An 18627-nucleotide genomic window follows, 5' to 3' on the forward strand; every position below is an offset into this window, starting at 1 on the left:
GCGGGGTGTTTCGGTCATGTGTGGGACCGGAGATTTCTGAATGGGTCTCCCGCAACCCTTTAGATGTTATCTTCGAGGTAAGAGTGCAGAAACTGCAGAGACTGGTGAAACAGAAAGGAGCACGTTAGGTTTGTAAATCTGCTAAAATAACCTCCAAACCACAAAAAGAATGTCGAAAGAAAATGTAGGTCTTTGAAGGGTTACAGATTATCTTGTTTTGTTGTGCTTTATTCAAATATGCTGCTGGGGTTTATCCAGATGAGGAGCGTCTCTGATTCTAAAAAAGCTGTTCCCGAAGAGCTCATTGTCTGCAGCCGAAGCTACAGTGGAGTCACTGCACTGAAATATTTTGTCCTTTGCTTTCGGACTGAGATTGAGCCCTTTCCTCTTTGGTCGGAGGGCAGTGTATCGGAAAACAGCCCGACCCCCCGCCTGCTTCCACGAATTGCTTGAACTCGTGGGACTGAAACTGTTAAACAGAAGTACCCCGCTCAGTAGGGCCTGAGAGGGGAAAAGAAGTTGGGAACCGTTCTGTCAGGCTGCTGTACACCTATATATGTGTGTATATACATATTTGGAGATCCATATATCAACATTTATAACCATATATGTCCTTTATCCTTATAAATATGGATATGGATACACCCTGGATACAGATACACCCCCACCCCCACTGGGTCTATATGGACAGCTTAACATTTTTGATTATCAGAATCACCTGCCATGCTGTATTCTTTTCCTGAAGTCCTGCTGTGCTGACAGCAGGATTGACAGGGATTTTCTGAATTCTATGTGTGAATAGTTTCTGTGAGGTCATTTCTCTCCTTGTCTGATCCTGGTTAAAAACTATCTCTCAATTTCTGGATGTCCTCTTCAGTCTGCTAGCATCTGATTCCCGAAGGGCTTTCTCCTTTATGTCAAGTTTGTGCTGGGATTTTGCAGATTTTCTTTTTTTTTTCAGTCATCCAGTCCACCTTTTTCTTCCTTCTTCAACTACATGCAAATGAAAGAGGATGCTTATAAATGCATTCACGGGACTTCCGTGCTTCTACCATCTTTCCACATCATTTTTTAAACTCCTAAATCAGAGATTTTTCAGATATGGCCACTCGTATGTGAGTGCTTCTTTTTAAAAATCTTGATACCTTTCTTTTGAATGCTATTGAGCGCTTACAGTGCTCAGAAGAATCACGGAAGTATTCATATGCCTGTGCAAGGCTCAACATTTCAACTTGACACAGCCTCAGTGATTATTTGTATGGAGAAGCCGGCTACACCCTTTCAGTGCTTGGGTTGTTTCATCTGTCAAATGCAGACAAGAGCCATCTCTTTCATGGAAGTGTTAGGAGACTAAACTGAAAATGCTCTTTATTTGCCGATGAAAGGAAGTCCTCCTGTAGCTGCAAAGACCATCAACCCATTTTAGTTACGACAAGTGGGATTTTCAGCATGCAGACATATCCAGTCCTGAAGATATAAGTGTGGCTTAAAATCTACTTCGAGGTTGTGAAAATTCGGACTCAAAAGGGTTAAAAAGTACAGTCAACTGTTGCTGAAGCAGATGTATATGGACTTTAAATAGAAGAATCCATAGCCTTACAAAACCAAAGAACTATTATCTTTAACATTAACTGGGGATGGTGTCACATTAACAGCAATTTTACCCTTTGGTAATGAACTCAATTTAGCTGCCACTTTCTTAGCTATCAAAACCAATGAAAAAAGGCAACACACAGACATGCACATTAAAAAAAACGGTCATAAGTGTGCATAAGCCCCATAATAAGTATGGGGCTAATTTACAAAAATGAGAACATAAAGGATAGACTTTTCTAGCTGAGGTATATCAAACAGAAAGAACAGACATGAGTCAATGAAGCAGGAACTGGAAGAAACCACTCAGTATTTGAAAAGAAAGTGGTATTCAGAGCAGCCTTATTGGTCACTTCCTTTCTTCTCCTTCAAAGAGAAATAACACCTGAAAAAAACTTTATCTGTGATTTTTAATTAAAGGGAAGTGTAGTGGTTAGTGAAAACTAGTCAAGGTCTGATCCTAATTGGTAAAATATGACAGTATAAACACAGTCAAGGACAAACATATTCAGTTCTGGGAGTGAATTTCTGACAATGGTTAATTTTCCTAGGTAAGACCACACAGAAGCTTTTTGTCGCCAGGCCTGTGGTACCCTATTGGCTAAAGAAAGAAAAAAACCCAGTGTGTTCAGGAAAGTGTGGATCTTTGTAAAGTGAATGCCTCTGTCATTTTGACAAATATTTGGAAAACCTACAAGAAGGGAGGTGGGAAGATTATCAAATTGGCTTTAGCTTCCAGGTGACTTTCCTTGCTCCACACGGAATTGTAGAAACTTTAGGAAAGGAAGAGACTGAAATGAGGATCACAAACCCAGCCATAACCACAAGCAACATTTCGTATTTTGTATTATTCATGCATAGGGATCTCCAAACAGCTCTTCTTTAATGGTTGCTTTTTCACCCTCTGATAAGTTTAATGAGGGATGCCCAGCACCTTTTCCCTGGCTTTACAGCAAGATCATTTACTCGATTATAGATTGATACCAATTGTCAGCCTGACAGGCATGCGATAGAGGTGTGAGAACATCACAGGATCCATGGCATGGGTGTGGCAGCCACAGATCCGGTCAGTTTGATCCTATTTCTATTTTCAGATCTTTTACAGACAGTTTTAAACAGCTAATTTTGGCTTCATTGCCCTGCTTTCTATCAGAAACGATGATTGAAAGAACCTGGATTCAGCTGCACTGTTTAAATCTCAGCAATTAAAATTAGCAGCTCAAATCCCGTAAAAAGACGTTCCGCTTTTTGTTCTAACACTTTAAAAAGTACAATTTCATCATGTGAAGGCCCTGATAAACTTCATGCTGCTCGGGGCTTATGATGTCAGAGCCATAAAATATTTCCTGCTGATAACATAATAGCTGAGAAATACAAGTTTTGGAGGGTTTGGGGGTTTGTGTGTTCCGTGTGCATGCAGTATGAGGCTTGCAGTGGGAAAACAATTAACTCGAGGGGCTGGAAAAGCGAGGAGCAGTGAGGTACCGTGTAATTGCAGAAACAATGCGGAATTTCACCTGATCTCATTTGTGACAGCAATCAAACAGCAAGGCCTAGCAGGGAACCACATATTAAATAACCGCCGTGACGGGAGAGCCCGCTATAAAAACCAGCAGAAAGCAGAATGGGGGCGACATATGTACTCTCTGGGAAGGTGCAAAGCCGGCTGCAGGGTTCCCCTCCCGGGGAGGGTCCCCGTTTCCACCACCAGCCCCTTGCTCCCGGGGGTGGGATGGAGCCCGCACCTTTCCTTCCAGCCAGCCCTGGGCTGCCCGGGGGCGGGCAGGGACCAGGCGGGGTGACCGGAGCGGGAGGGGATGGGGGGATAAACCGCGCCCCAAAGGTGCCCCCCGCAAGCGAACAGGGAGTGTGTGGCTGGGGCAGCTTCCCCCCCCCCGATCCCTGCCCGGCTGCGGGGCTGCAGCAGCCGCCTGGACGGGGCGGGCGGCGGGGAGCGGTCCTGGCCGGGAGCTCTGCCCCACGCTGCCCTCCTCACCCGCGGCCCTGCAGGCGGTTTAAGGCTAAGGGGGGGGTGTTGTGTGTGGGGGGGGGGGGAAACGCCGGCCCCCGCCTCCGGTCCCTCTTTTTTACCCGTTTTGGAAAGACCGCTGCCAAATCTTCCCACCTGCGGAAGGACCGGGCAGCCCTGGCACCAACCGCGAGGGGGGGCGGCAAAAACCGAGTAAAGCCCCCGCGGAGCCCAGGGGCCGGCGGGAGGTAGCCGGAGACCGGGGGGAGGTGGCCGGCGGGAGGTGGTGGCCGAGGCCCCGGGGCCGCAGCCCCCGCGCGGGACGGTGACGGGCGATCCGGCAGGATTAACGCCGGGCGCTTTGAAGTCCCTGTGTCGCATGTGATCCCACGTCGGGGTGCTCAGGCTCCCCATTCAGTTGTTAATTCCCACTAAGCGTTTTTAAGTACCTGAGCTCGCAGACCTCTGCTCCTTCAAAACAACTTTATGCACGCAAATAGCTCCAAAATTACCCATCTGGGTACCAGAAAGACCAAAGGCTAGCAGAGTCGTTAGAAAATAATCGAAGCAAATGGGCATTTTCTCCGCCACGTGAATTACGGCTCAGAAACCCCTTTTCAAGGAGCGGCCGTTTGAAAGATGCCCGCACCTGCGGAGCCTGCTCCCTCCGGGGCGCGGAGCGCGAAGCCCGGGCTGCGCCGCCGCTGCCGCCCGCCCCGGGGGAGAGGGGGGGGCAAGGACCGGCACTGGCACCCTGCTCTGCTTAAATGGCAGAAAGAAAAAAAGCAATCAAAAACCCCCAGCCTTCCACCAGAAAAAACATTAGCTGAGGAGGAAACGGCTGTGGACACCCTGGTGAGATGCCCCCTCACTCCAGGCAGGAAGAATTTTTGCCGTTGATACCAGCCCTGGAGAACTGTCCGTCTCTTTTTTTTTTTTTTTTTTGTGTGTGGGTTTTTTTTGTTGTTGTTTTTGTTATTTTTTCCTTTTCTTTTTTTTCTTTTTTATTTTTTTCTTGTTTTTTCTTTGTTTGTGTTTTGTTTTTTGTTTTGTTTTTGTTTTGTTTTGTTTTTTTAAGCAGTAGGGATTTAACACATATATAGGATAGCAGAACGAAGTTATATTATGAAGAATTGTGACCTATGCCCCCCCCGCAAAAAAACCCCACAACCTCCAAACAAACAAAAAACCACCCTTCACAACAGAAACGATCGTTGCTTTTGCCATACAATTTGCTCCTCGGTGACACAAGGAAGGGATTCCTGCACCGCTTCTCTCCAATTAACTTCAGTCAGGGAAGTACGAGCACTGTTTTGTTTAGCATAGATGATTGTGTTGATTTCCCTCACATTAGTGAGGGAAAATTTTAGCTTGATGAGTTTGAGTTACACAGATGAGAACAGGCAAATGAGCAATGTCACAGAAGAACTTTTAAGCATCTCACAAATGCATATTCTTTCCATTTTTTGCCTGTATACTTTCCTTTCTCTGCTGCTCATTTTTCAGGCAGTTGCTGCTTCTCCTGTTGCCCACAGCTATGGATTGAAGGGTAGAAAAGGAAGGGACATAATGAATATAAAAAGGATGTGGGAAAAAAAGTCTTCTGATCTTTTGTGTTAGGTGTTGATCTAAATTAAAATACAATTCCTTTTGGTATGACCCGTTAAAAAGTAGCAAGGAGCTTGGTGTGAGCAGTCAGACCCTGATGTCCAGAGGGTGGTGAGGCCTTGGTAAACTTAATACTGCCCTGGCAACATTTCTGCCTAGTTTACACCTTATTCAGCCCTACTCAAGCTAAAATCCCACCTTCCAATTTCCCTTATATACAGTCTGAGGCTAGGGTTTGACAGCTGTGTAACAACGGGGCAGGTAGAATACAGAGCCCCAGCTTGACGATAGAGATCGGGGGACTGTGCCCCTCCATCCCATGGGGTGGTGACCGAGATTTCCTGAGCTGGTGCTCCTGGGGACAGCCTGGGACCTGCAGGATGGCTGTCCTTGGCTCCTGGGAGGCATCCCTGCCTCTGCTGCTCCAGCTCACTCTCCAGCCTTTTCTCCTAAATGACGTCTGAGGGTGACTCAGAGGCAAGCGGTCAGCCCGTGAGGTGCCACAGCCGGCTGAAGGATGTGCCTTTCCCTCGGTCGAGGCAGCTACGAGAGCAGGAGCCTTCCACGCGTGGGGCAGATGGCAGCCAGGTGCTGAGCGGGGCACGGGCCATCCTTCCGTCAGGCACCAGCCCCTGGGCAAAGGAGCGGGACGTCGCAGGGTCACGGTCTGTGCTGCCGTAATACCAGCGGTCAGGGCAGTGAGCAGCGATTTGCAAGTGGCAGAGCCAGACCCACAGTAACTTACTTTGCAAGGCGAGGGTAAGCTCTGGTGTGTTTGTGTTTGAGCGTGTGGCTGGCGTGGGGTGCTGGCACGCTCCTGCCAGGCAACGCCTCTTAATGTCCACCCGAGGCTCGAGGACTGCCTTGGCCTTTTATTTCATCACTTTTCTGCATGTGGTGTAGTACGGGGGAGGTCCTAAGGGATGAATTTTTACTGTGTTGCCTGTTTCTGAACACTAACAGCTTCGGGGAATATCTGATGAAAGGTGGATGGTAGGAGCCCCCACGCAGAAAAAAATGCTGCTAAAAATCCACCTTTGAACAAAATAATAAAAAAGCCTACTGCAAGGATGGAAAACCATCCCAACAGGCAGCAATTACACAGGTTTCAGAAAAAAAAAAAAGCAAAGCAAGCCTGCATTTCCATCTGGTAGCAGAACAGCTCTGGAAATAACTGTCCATTTTGTTTTGCCTTTCTCCTCCTGGGGTTTGGGGTCTTGCCTGTCACATTTCATGGCACCATCTACCAGACCTCATTCAAGTGTTTAGGGGTGGGTGGTGCCCCAGAGGGCAGAGCCAGCGTGGGGAGCAGCACCGGTACAGGTTAGGGGGACACTAGTGGGCGCCACGGTGAGCCGCTGCCCCGGTTCGCTGAGCACTCCCCCGGTCCCTGGGGCTCTCCGATTCCACGCTCCGAGAAAGTGGCCAATTATTTTTCTGTCTGAAAGAGTCTGTGATGTGGCAGAGAATGACAGCTCCAAGGGAGAAAACACCTCTTCATTAAAAAGTGCTGCTAAGCACACTGAACATCCAGATCCCAGCACCCACTTGCACAAAGGTTAGGATGAGAGCCAGGAAATTATGCACTTTCACAGATTTTTATATATACGCATATATATGTATGTGTACAATGTACACACAGACACACACAAAAATCTACATGCTCTCTTTCAACACAGGGTGGCCAAAATCATTTGAGTCTCTACTCAGGTAAAACTCTTGCCAAAGTCCAGTTTTATTATCAGTTTTGATGTGACAGGAATCACCTAGGAAAAAAAAAAAAATCAATAAATTTGGTTACCAAATGCAAGAAGAGACTCAGCTTCACAGAAACACATGATTAGGAGTGTGTCAAGGGAAAGATTAAAAAGAAAAGAGAAATAATCTGTCTTGCACACCTCTGCTTGAAAGGTTGCAGGGAAGAGTGGGCCAGGCTGCTACATTTTATATGTTCCATTTGATTTCATTGCCTTTTAGGTATTTTAATGATTGCATGAATTGATTTTCATGAAAGTATAATTAATAGAATTTAATTAAATAGAACAAACATAATAGAATGTAATTAAAACATAATTTTAATAGAAAGCATTTATAGAAAAGACACAAAATACTTATGAATCATGTGACAATGCAGAATTGGGTCTCTAGGTGAGGCACAGTGTGTTGTAGAAGAGAACCACTGATACCAAAGAAAGCTCAGAATGGAAGCTGCATTTTGGGATGTGATTTTTAACAGCCTCCCTTTCTTTTCCTTCAGAAATTCTGAAAGAGTGAAAGAAGAGAAGACACACTAAGGAAAAGATGGGAGAAAAAGTGGTGACAGCCAAGGCTACAGCAAGTCAGCAAGGTGGAAGTCATTGTGCCTGCCTGCAATGGCTCTGGGAAGATGAACAGCAGCAGTCCTCAGCTTTTACCTAACTCCTCACAGCGCAGCAGCTCTCCTGAGCCCAGTTCCCTGGCCTCTGCATTCACACACTGAGCTGCGTGGGCTTAGCAGGTTGCTGCTGTCTCCCACAGAGGCCCAGTCACGAGCCCGACTCCTGCTTTGCCTCCCCCAGGAGGGTGACCCCGGTGGGGTGCTCAGACCATCACACCACCAAGGTTGTTTTGCAGATGAGCCCCACTCCCTCTTGCTCCGTGTCTCAGTGAAGCAGGAAAACCTTCAGCCAGGATGAGGGGAGGGCAGTAAGCAACACTCTGGTCATGGCCATCTTGTTATTTATAGGGGGATGTACTGAGATAAACCACCACCAGTTCCCTTGGAACTGGGAGAATATTCTACTGTATCCACTATAGATATATATTCACTATAATCTAGGGCTGCAGAGATGAATAAAGGGGATAGAGGCTCAAGGCTGGGCAGTGTGAAATGTGGAAATCCAGTGCTGACCAAATGGATAAACCCCTGTGACTATGCCTTTATTTACTGACTTGACATAATCATTAAAAAACCTTTTTCTAACCTTTCCTGCAGTTTTATTTTAAAATTTCCACCTCTCTGTGTCCTCTCACCTGACCATGTAACAACACCTTTCTCAGCATCCTAAAGAAGGAACCTGCAACAAGGCAGAAATGTTCAATATGGAAAAGAGTTTCTTCTTTTCCTAAACAATGTACAGATTATAGCCACTCGTTTTCTGAATAATTTTAAGCCACAATCATTTATTTTCAGTAGAACTTTAAATCCTGCAATGGTGCATCTTTGTTCTCATATGTTCTGACACATAACTGCTGGATTTTGGTTCTGCAATATTCGTATTCGATTGTTTTCTGCTTTAAATGCACTGTAACGTAACCATAACAATATACTGCTTTTCCATGCTTAGCATATTCATTACCTTGTCTTCCTCTCAACTTCTTGATTTGCATACAAGAAATCTGTGTCAGAGAGAATGCAATCTGCAAACCAATAAAACCCCGTCCCTTGGGAGGAAGGAGTCGAAGCGGCACATGTAGCTCAGATGAAGAATACGAAGTACATAAGAGAGTGCGGTCCTGCATCACGTGAAAGGCCCACGGTCCAAGAGCATCGTGCCAGGTGGAGAACAGCTGTTGCAAGAAGCAGTGAAAGGACTCTGGCTGCAGTTCCACCAGGCATTATTGGCTTTATTGACAAAAACAGACCATGAGGTGTCCCGTTCCCTGGCGGTTGCCTGCCCACTCCTATGGCTCAGGTCTTTGCCCCTCGGGTCTGTCTGTATGAACATTTGGAAGGCTGTGCTGTAAATCCTCGGGGGTAGTTCTACCTAATTACCCCCTCCCACGAAAGGGTTTTTTTAACCCTGCTTACTTCAGCGATCACAGTCTTATCAACAGCTGCATCAGCACAATGAGGGCGACAAGCAGCATTATGGGAACAAAACCAAAGAGCTGTGGGGTAGAAACTTCTTCCGCTGGTTTCACAGGCACCCCGTTGAACCCTCCCTGGCACATGAGCTGGGGCAGGTTGACCGAGTTGCTGCCTGCCGCCTGCCTGCAGCACCCAGGGCTGGGGCTCTGTGCTCAGCAGAGGTAGACCCGTGTGCTGCTGGAGCACCCGGCGGTGCTCGGCTGACCCAGTTTAGGCTCAGGCATGTGGTCATGTTTCTGTCAAATTGGTCCACACACCCGATGGAGGTTTAGCCAGCTGCAGGCGGGTAGGTAGCACCTGGTTGAGTGTAAAGGCTGCTGGTGCAGAGTCAGCTTGTCACTGTGTTTTGAAGAAATCTGAGCCTGGGTGTGGGTGAACTGATCAGCAACCGGAGGCCCACGGCCACAGCACTTCTGATTTAGTACTAAGAATCTTAAAACCAGATTTGTTGAATCATGGTTTGATCTGCTTGCAGCTGCTGACCCACTGTGGCATTTTAAGGCATATGGAGATAAATGATGGTTTTCCTGAAAGCTCTGCACCCTCAACTCTGGCAGTTTGGCAGTGGTCTGGCCACAGCGCAGCTGTATGTATGGCAGGGGCTGGGGCTGTAACACTGTCAGCCCTCCCAGCTCTAAGCAGAGTGGCAATTAGAGAGTTAAAGCAGCCAGCGCTGGTTTCTCTCTCTAGATTTGATCCCAAACACCCAGGACAGAGGCAGCTACACCTCTCTGAACAAGCTCTCCCCTGCCTGCCTTCCTCTACACTCACTTGCATAAAACCCAGAGTTAAAAATCTGCCAGTTCAGAATGGTGATAGGCAGTGGCAGATCAAGCCTAGTCGCACATACCAAAGTGTAATCTGATGGTATCTGATATGGGCAAGAGCTAGAATGATGTTTTACTATGGCTCGGTTAACATAAAGTGGCTCAGGCCACTGCAGGTTCACAGCATTTTGCTTTGGGGCATGCCCTTTTCATCACTCCTATGAGTGATGTGGCCAGTTCAGCTAGGCTGGTCCAACCATTGGTGGGATCTCCTTGTCAGCCAGAAACCTAAACCAGCTCTTAAAATCCACGCTCATAGCCCAGATCTCCATGTGGTTGTGCTAGGGGTTGTAGGCTGTGCTACAGGGGCGAGAACCCATGGGAGAGGAGTGAGGTGGCTCCATAAACCCATACAACTGCTAAAGCCCACCTAACTGAAACCACAGCCTGGCAAACTTCAGTAGCTGGATGGTGTGCCCATTATGTGAGCAAAGGCTTTGCCAGAGTTGTCCTTTAATTTGCTCCCCATTACTCATCCTCTCCTTCCAAATAAATGAGAGTCTGCTAGAGACTTCCTACTTCTTTGCAAAAATGTGGACTCTGTACCGTGCTACTCAGGTGAAATTTGCCTCAGTCTATTTATGCAGCTAGTGACAGGTCTATGTGAAAGCTTTCAACTTAAAGCAGAGCCTATCTTAATAAATACCAGTAGTTTTCAACTAAAATATCTAACACATCCTGAAAACTTCACTATGAAAGGTACATTCAACCATGTAGTATCTTCTGTAAAACTGCAGGAGCTCCAGTAACATTTACTGTTTTTAGAGGAGGTTGCATTTTCCATAGAAAATGTTTAAAGGTCTGTGAATTAGAAAATGTGCCCACCTCTGCTATAGTGAATCCCTGAAAGGCACAGGTGAACAACCTCCTAAGGAAAGAGCGGCACGGTGACATTTATTAAATCCTGATTGAATACTTGACTTGCCATAGCTTCTTGCTTTTGGAAATTCTAACTTTATAGAGCTTGCAAACAGTTATAAAAACGAGAGGTGGAAACAATGTTTGTAACAAGAAGAGCTAGAAAAGTTCTTAGCATTATATCATTATAAAAAAAATAAGTTAAAGAAAAAGATTACATAAAAAATATTAGGTATAGCCAAACTTCTGTTCATGCAGTCTGCTTTAAAGCATACATGCAGTGGCATTTGAACTGTGACAGCTGAAAAATAGTTTCACAACTACATCAACTTTGTAGACCAAACTGTTACTACCATTCACAGGAAATCAGTGACTAAACAAAAAAAATTTATGACAGGATTCCCCCCCTGTCATATTTCTCAATAGCAGTGAAAACAACTCTCCCTGGTTGTGACTCACATGAAGTTGGCAGAGGTTCACTGGGGCTGAAATGTCTCCCATAAGTTTAGCCTCCACATTTCCCTGCAGATCCCCTTCCTGACGCCTCCATCCTTCGCTGGCTCAGCAACCCTAGGGACTGTCTCCATGCAGCGCCCCAGATACAGCTTTCCCATTTCTTCTTTTTCAGCGTGGGTAAGCCTGCGGTGTAGGCATCCTTACTATTGACTCGAGCCATCTAGCACCAGTGCCGGTCCTTCCCAGCACCCAGGCTCAAACCCACTTCCCACCTGCCCGGGAGTGCTCTGTATCCACGTCCTGCTGTCCGTGAGCTGCCCCATACATGTGTCCCTGCTGCACAGGGACAGGAGGGCGGTTGCACGCTGAGACAGGCCCCAATGCCATCCCACAACGGCCGGTACCCAGGAATTGCCCCATCAGCCTCCCAGCACCCCACATCTAGGGAGCTACCGGGTGCTGGTTTATCTGATGGCGGCCTGTGCCCAGCTGGGTTTCCTGCAGCCGGCACCAGAGTACTCCAGGGTATACAACCAGCTTTCTATGGTCGCAACACTTTAAACTTCTACTGGAGGAAAAAGCAGAGCAGATGGTGCCTGGGCTGGGAGCAACTCACCTTTGACGTCTTCAGAAAGTGCAGCCTGGCCAAAGGCCACTAGCTGTGCTAAATAACCTGAGCACCTACGTATCTGTCCTTTCCTGCTATTATTCTGGCTCTTCTTGCACCAGCCATATCAGGAGGGTTCTGCCACTGATGCTGACACTCTGGACTTGAATATGCATCATATTAAAAAATGATTACATTACGTCCCAGTGGACAAGTGCAGAAATAGTCTTAGGTTGAGCTTGGCTACCTTACCTGGCTTGGCTACCAAAATAATTTGTTCTTCTTATCACTGGAATAGGGACAGATCTTACTAAACACTCCACTTAGAGCTAAGGATGTTTTTCAGATGTGGTACAAGTGATGGCAGTTGGAACAGAGCAATTTTTTAAAGAACTTGATCATGTAATTTACTTAGAAGAAAAAAAGTACAGGTTTTATTTTCCTGCTGTCTCCTTAACCCCTACAGGCTGTGATATCATATGTGTAAATTCAAATTAACACTTCTCCCATCTGGATTTCTGTATATTTAATTTGGAGGCTTGGAGTTTTTCTTTTTAAAATAAATGCTTTTGAGAAACTACCATGTTTGAAGAGCAATGGGTTGGGTGGCCGACCATGCTAGCGCCTGACTAGGAAAACCACAGCCAGATTTGAAATTACTTTGCCAATCTTTTTTCACGTTTAGAATTTATAGCCTGAGGAGAGATCAGTATCTTTGTAGGCAGGGCACATTAGCTGATAAATGTTTTTGTTCAACTTCATTAAGTCCTTATTTTTACCATAGGCATGACCTCCTAACTCTATCTTTGCACTTTTTTGGGCCGATCCCCTGTGCAGCTGTGCACTGCTGTCTGTTCGCAGCTTTACCTCCTATCTCTGGGGTACCCCGTCCCATGGGGAAGTGCATTGGCTGCACCAGTCACCCAGTGCTTAAATCTCCTCTGTGAGGCAGGAGGGCAAGGGATGAGTACAAAGGCATTCCTGCCTCAGGGCTGAGGGAAAAACTGAAACCTCCCAGGAGCACCCACTGCATCTGTAACTGGGGCAGAGGAGAGCATCACCCAGGGCCCGGGCTGCATCGCTGTGCGGGTGTCCTTGTGTGAGCCGGCACCTCCGCCTGCCTCCTTCACCCTGGCAGATGGGCTAAGCCTGTGTGAGAGCGTGGGATCTGCCTGCACATGCTTCAGCCAGCTGCAGAAAGGTTATGGCTGTGAAATCCTCAAAACCAAAAGTGTCAGTAGGCAGCACCAGCCCATTTCTCTCTGAGCCGCTTTTGTTTGCATCCTTCCCCTGCAGCAGGGCAGGAATCCGAGAGGAAACTCTGCTCTGCCATTCCCAAGCAGATGCCCTGCCAGAGACCCACCAACAAACAGAAACAGCTGCTCTTCAGCCTCCTCCTCCCCCTCATGGGTGTGTCAAGGAGGCTTCTCCGAGCAGGTAAATGAGGAGGAAGCATCTTCCGCGCTCCAGCTCCCCTGTCCCTGTCCCTGGGGTGCCGGCACAAGGGGCAGGAAGCAGCAGTTGCTCAGCAAATTTGCCTTGGCTCCCTTTGGCTGGCTCAGAGGAAGAAAAGCCTCAGAAGTCAATTGGCACAGCTTGAAAGCAAATTCCCCCCATCCCGGCTGCCCCAGCAGCCCTCCAGCCTCGAATGCCTGTTCCCAAACCCAACAAGTCTCAGAGCATTAAGCTGAGATTGCCTCTCTTCAACTTCAGCTGCCAGCAGCCCCGCAGCGGACCCCTGGCCTACCCACCCAGGGCTGAGGGGAACGCTGGGCTTCCTGGGACTGTCCTGAAACATGGACACAAGCAGCCAGAAGAGATGCCGCTGCTTGTGCTGAGTGGTCAGTGTGCGACGCGCTGCAGTTTCAGCAGGAGGGTAGGGGGAACATGATGGGCTGTTTGCTGACATGATCACAGCTTTTTTAAACAAGCTTATGCTGTGAAAGCCAAGACATCTCAGACAGTGGTTTTCAGCATGCTGCTGGCCAGTGCAGCAGCTCCCAACAAGTGCAATTCAGAGCATCTCCCAGGAAGCCACACACGCACCAGAGAGCAGCCAGAAATCCAGGGCACAGTGCTGCACCCCTTGGCCCCCAGAGGTGAAGCTGCGGTTGGTGGGTCAGGATGAACCCACAGGCTTTCAGGGACTCTCCCTTCCTTCATCCCCACCTGCAGGAGTCCTGCACACTTCACTACCATGCTGCAGTGTCATTCCCTGCTCGTAGCTAAAGCTGTTCCCTGAGCAGAACTGGCGCCAGGTCCCTCCTGACCTGAGCCAGTGGCCATCATGTCAGTGAGAATCTGGTCTCACCTCCTTGATGCAGAATAAATCAGATGCTGTATCTATGGATGGCTGTCGTTCCTCTCACTCCCAATGCATCTGGAAAGGCTCCTTCAGCTGTGCCTCACTGGTCGGGCTACACGCACCGATGTCACGCAGCCCACAGGTGCCCATATGCCCAGGGACAGCCACGTGTGCGGGAGGACAGCACGGTACCATCCTGAGCAGAGCAAACCCCCCAGCAGCTCTGGCCCCACGCTGGGTCTCAGCTGAGGCTGCACACCTGCACTGTGCAGGCGCCAAGGTCTTGCCTACTTGTGTGCAGTTAGGAAACTGTAATATGGATGCCACATGCAGCAGGAGAGGAGGTAGCCTTTTCATAGTGATATCACTACCCGTAGAACATATAGGTTCCAGTGTGTTTCTGTACATTATGCAAGTAGTCATTTTTTCCCAAAACCAAAGTCCCCCAAGAAGCTGAAGCTGATCAGTTTCTGTCTCAAGTGGTGATCCCCATTCCTCCCACTCTCTGCTTCTCCCTTTCTCTGCTGTTGGATCACAGCCCTCCTTCCCACCTTGAACTCTTGGCTGGTCTCAGTGTTCACATGGCCCTTCACTTTCATTCGCTCAGCTGATGGAGAATCATCCACGTGATTTTCCTGTGGCCATTCATGTGAAAATTGTGATTTACTCTGTATTAATATTCCACTGAGTTGAATCCCAGCAGGGTGTAAGGAGAAGAGAAGGGATGAGGGGAAGGGAACAGGACATCTTCCTGTTGATGGCAGAGATCTGCTCAGTTGTATCACCTCACTTTCTCTGATAAAAGATATTTTAGAGAAGCAGCTTTGTGCGCTTTTTTTTTTTTTTTTTTTTTTTTCCTAACAATAGAAGATCAGCTTACTAGACACCTTGTCTCTCTTCCTTCAGATTTGATGCTTGCCTTCAGAAAATGCTCTTGCTCAACCAGAAAGGCTGGGCTTGGTGCAGGAGTGATCAAAGAAATCCTATAGCTTGTGTTGCAGAGAAGCCAGGTTAGAGGTGTTAGGCGATTATTACCAGTTTAGCCAACCAAGGGCACCAGACATGGGCATAACTCTTCCGTATGCGTTAAATACTTTGCCAAAGTCAGACCTTGTCCTGTTCATGCCCCATGGCACACTCTTACTGCCAGCAGATGCGCTTCTGTTTTTCTTGGATTCAGATAAGTCTTTCTCTAATTAATCAAGAATATCTTGCATTTCTTGAAAGATGTGTTATTATCAGCACTCCAGTCCAATGAGCAGTGTATGCAGCAGGCTCCTGTCTCTGATTCAGTCTTCCATTTCTGTCAAGAGGAGCTGAGACACCAAATGTTGAGCACTGAAATTATTGCCTATCATGTGTGGTTACCGTGCTTGGTACTTGGAGAAGCCTGAATCCCTGGGGTTAGAAACACTCAGGGGCACCTTTAAAAAAAAAAAAACCCCACAACAAATAATCAAGCCCATCAACAATTTTTCTATATGTTTGTTAATACAATGGAACTTGATCCAAAATAGGCTACAGTGAAAAGACCATATGTCTTTAAAAGAATTTCCTTTGGACCACACACATAAATGTCAGTTTAACGGATTATTTGATTAAAGCAGTTGAGATTCTGCACTTAATTTAATCCTGGCCTACTGCACATTTCATCACATGCAAATGTTCAAATTTTTTTCTGGGAACAAAGGGAAAGTTTTTTGCTGTGTTCTATCCACTATCTCCTTAAGCAAGCTGAAGAACCATTTCAACTTTGCTGGGGCTTTGAATCAGGTTACACGAATCTGCTGATTTTGTTGGGCAAATTGGGTGTTGCAATAATTTAAAACACCTAATAAGGTTGCTTCTTTATGTCTTGCAGCTATTGAGTGCTATTCATACAGTACGTTATGGCATATATAATACTCAGGTCTGACCTGGTGACATCGTGGCTGTAGGTACAGCATTGTTTGACTCAGGCTCTTGCTCCGGCTCCAGGGAAGGTGACCGCAGTGCATTCAGGAGCAGGGAACCCACAGCAGAGCTAGCTGAAAAACAAGCAGAGAGGTGGGAAGGATCAAGTTCATGGCATAAGTAAATACTCTGCAAATCATCAGGAGACTAACTGGATGGCCACAAAGAGATTTTTGTCAAGGGTTTTATACAGCTAAAATCAATTCATTCACTTCATCTGTTTTGAACATACTGGGGATGCAGTTAAAGATGTCACAAATGGTTAGAGTTGCCTGGAAACCTTCAAGGTGTCAATTGACCATATTTTTAGGCGCAGGAATGTTACATGGACACACCACAATTTCACCAGTGATTTCTTTAAAAAACGAATGGAGACAGAAATCTACAAGGGAATAAAAATATCAGGAGAGTGAAGCTGAGTTGAAGCAGGGTAACTCAAAATCAATATTTTGCTTTTAAACTCTTAAGGGGAGGCCCAGGAGGGCTGCACTCATTTTGTCCTCCTTCCTTATTGTCCTCAGAGGATTGGCTGAGAAGTGACAAGGCTGCTCCATACTTACCACAGGACATTCCTCACTAACAAGCCACTTGTTAGAGTATTCGACTGCTGCTTCTCTGCCCAGTGCCCAGCTTTTACTAAACAGCATCAGACAATGGTCAAGCCAAACTTGAAACTAGAGATGGAAAAAGGGCTCCTTTTCTTTTGCCATATACACACGTTGAACTCCTCTCTGCCTGGAAGCTCAGCTCTGTACATGGAAACAGGTCACTGAATCTACAGCATCCCTGGCACAACTCCCAGGGTTTTCATTCAGGGAGTAAATTCAACCTGAGTTTGCTCCAGAGACTGGGCCAGAGGCAACAGGAAGAAGTGGCCACATAACTGTATCCTGCCCCTTTTACTTGTGGTTATTTGTCTGTGGCTTTGCCTAATACAACTGGGGGAAAAGGAGGCAAAAACCTGTAAGTGTTTTTTCTAAGCATAGGTGGAAAAAAGACTAAGAAATTTCTGGGGTGCCATTTTCTGTTGTTTTTACAGTGAAAAAGCAAAGGTTATAAGGTCCTTAGGTCCTCAACTCCCAAAATGGCTCTCTGGGGACACATGCACCCAGACAAAGCACAGCCACCCTGGTGGCTCACCTGGAGGGTGTGTTTCTCCAGAATGCTGTGGACCTAAATACCTAGAAAAAGGTGGAGTGAGCCCTCAGCCACCACTTTGGGCTCTTTGCAAGCCACTAAACCAGAACCAGCACAAGCATAGGGTAGAAGAGTCATGGTCATTGTTCCTGCTCTTCTTGTCCATAGCTATGCAGGTCAGTAGGAGCTTTGCCCTGGGTTCAAGATCACCTCTTGAAGAAACATCTCCAGAAACATCTACTGCAGAAGGTACAAACATTTGTGGACCCTGGGCCTTGAGATCAACACCAGAGCAGGGTGTGGAGGCTGGGTAGCATCTTGAAGAAGCCAAGGTTCCCATCTCCTTGCCCTGTGGGTCAGGGGGAGTTGCAGATACAGCCGTGGGATTTAGTTCCTACAGACCTTCAGGCAGCGTGTGAGTTTCTTGGTACAGCTGAAGCAGAGAGCTACGCAGTCTTTGTCCATCCAAACCCTCCCCAGCCGTGTGTAGCTCAGTTGCTTTGCTGGCGAGTGAGGCTGGGTTGCCTGACGGGAGGCCTTCAGCCAGCGCAGGCTGCAGCGCAGCACCAGCAATCATTTCTCACTCACCGCATCCTGGGGATGGAGGAGTGCCATGGGAGCTGGCTCCTGTTTGCAACAAAGAAAATTCAAATCAGAGTGAGGTTTTACACTTTTTTGAAATGATTCCTCCACCAGCGGTGTTGCCTACTGGAGATTTCCAAAAGACTGGCCCAGGCAGTCTCCTCCAATTCGTGCTGCCAGCATCAATGTCTGCAGGAGGACCTCACTGCTGCCTGGCAGAAAACTTGCACCAAAACTGTTCCAAGCAGCACAAAGCTTTCAGTTTTGCCCTGCTCTTTGTTCTTGTTCCTGCACATTTCCACTTGGTTTCTAAATGTTGCTTCTTCCACTGGTTGCAGAGATTTGTAAAATGCCAATCACCTCAAAGCCTATAACACGCTACACAAGGCTTTGGTCTGGTTTATTCCAGTTTCATGCCTCTGTCAGTGACACTAAAATGGACCATGCTTTGGACTTCAGATGTCCCAGAGAGAACAGATGTGTGCATCAGTGACACCTCATTAAGTCGTTTGTTTAAAGCCCCCAAACAATCCACTTTCATGCAGATGGAAATCCCAGCCTCCCTCTTTTCACCTAGATGTGGATTCTCCCCTGGCAGATATGTGTTTATCTTCAAACCCCTAAAATTCTGGTCTTTGACCCTACCCTAAAACTAATTTGAACTATTGTCAGCTGATCTGGAACTGAAGGACATGGCTTTTAACTGGAAATACCTTATCTTTAGACAATTAATCGCTGTTAATTAAACCAGTAAAGCAACATTAGCCTCTGCTTACTTAAATTTTAGCCTGTGGATTAACAGGCAATCCACGATGTCCTTTTAAATGAGGATGTTCTCATGGAACTGGACAATCCCAGCACCAATATTCTTTTTTCTGTGAG

The sequence above is a fragment of the Athene noctua genome, chromosome 2 (genome assembly GCF_965140245.1).
Source record: "Athene noctua chromosome 2, bAthNoc1.hap1.1, whole genome shotgun sequence".
Lineage (NCBI taxonomy): Eukaryota > Metazoa > Chordata > Aves > Strigiformes > Strigidae > Athene > Athene noctua.